Raw genomic sequence first — 1,730 nt, 5'->3', positions numbered from 1 at the left:
CAATTTACAAAGTATTGAAATTCAACTCATTTCACTAAGTTACAATTTTCCAAATCACAATAATTTTTATTGCATCAATCATCATCATTTATCATTCTAAGCATTTAATTCCAAAGGAGACATACCATTTAATGCTCCTAACTACCATAACTCAACACACATCATCAAAACCCTCATCCAATTTATGATCTTCATTAAAACTCAAAGAGAGTGAGAAAACTTACCATCAATAGCTTTCTACGATCCCAGGGGATAGTCTCCAACCAATGAATCAACACAAAAAGCCGCAAAATTTTCCAAAAATCCCTCAAAATTCATGGCTGACTTTGGGGAATATCTCCTCACACAATGATCCCCACAAGGTGCACTCTACATGAAAGTCACTCACAATCTCAAGGGGAACAACTTTGTAGTTGGAAGTTTTTCTCAAAAGTGGCTAGAAAAAAAATTAGAAATCAAAGCTCTCAATGCCCTTAAAATGGAGAAAGCTCATGGGAGAAGAAGGAGAAGGAGGAGAGAGAATGTGCTGAAATTTTAGAACTTTTGGCTCTTTAGTCACTTAAATAACTTAAGTGGGTCCCACATGTCACTTAACTTTCTTAAATCACCCAATTTAACCCACAAATTCATAACCTACGTATTTTTCTCATTCACGTCATATTTTTACTTCCTAGAAATACTGATCATATTTTTGCACTTATCGGTACAATTATACCGCAGTATTTTACATCGGTAAAATTACTATTCATCAATTTTTTCGAAACTTGCCTAACTACTCGATTTTTCATTCTGAATCCATTTCTGGCATTATTTTTTCCATTTGAGACCTTCTACTTAATTTTTCTTGCCTAGGGTTACGTGTTTGGTAAATTACCATGTTACCCTTCTTATGCAATTTGACCCTAATCTCAGGATTTTCACTAATCCTACCCTTTAATCCACATTTTCATACGTAAATATACGTTTGCAAAATACAATGTGTTATATTCACCCCTCCTTTTTGAAATTTTGTCTGCAAAATTAAGTCATACTGGTCCGCCAACTCAGGATACAATCGGAGAATCTCATCCTCCCGTTCCCAAGTAGCCTCCTCAGGTGTACGACCTTCCCACTGAATCTTTAACATGGGAAATTACCTTGGTTCTTAGCCTCTTTTCACTGAGGTCCAGTATTTCCATAGGACCGATGAGAGTCTTCAAGTTCTCCCAAATTTTAATATCATCCAGTATCACCACATATGATCATCCTAAACATAACGGCGCAGTTGTGAACTTTCTCTGATTGACCAACTCATTTCCACTAGTTGGGTTATCTTACCTATAGAGCCCATAATTTCTTTTGGAGAGTGAGCTAAACTAGTTAGATTATCAACAAATATCCACATAGGATCATATCCAGCCTAAATCCAAGGCAATTCAATCCATCACTTTCCTAACGTTCAATCCCTGCCTCCCAGGAACATATCATTCTCTGACACTTTCAATCAACAATTATCCTTAGTTGAGTTTTATTCCTGTGAATTCTAGTATAACACCTCGCAATTCTAAATTATATATTAATATATTAAATGAGGATTAAAGGGAAGAATTAGTGAAAATCCTTGAAATTAGGCTAAAATACAAAGAAAGGGTAAAACAGTAATTAGTCAAGCACACAACCCTAGGAAGGTAAAAATTGAGTAGAAGGTCTCAAATGATGAAAATAACCCTGGAAATGGATTCAGAACGAAA

The sequence above is a fragment of the Gastrolobium bilobum genome, unplaced genomic scaffold (genome assembly GCF_033153095.1).
Source record: "Gastrolobium bilobum isolate Gb01-03AN ecotype WA unplaced genomic scaffold, APGP_CSIRO_Gbil_v1 utg9903, whole genome shotgun sequence".
Lineage (NCBI taxonomy): Eukaryota > Viridiplantae > Streptophyta > Magnoliopsida > Fabales > Fabaceae > Gastrolobium > Gastrolobium bilobum.
This window is presented reverse-complemented; position numbering follows the sequence as displayed.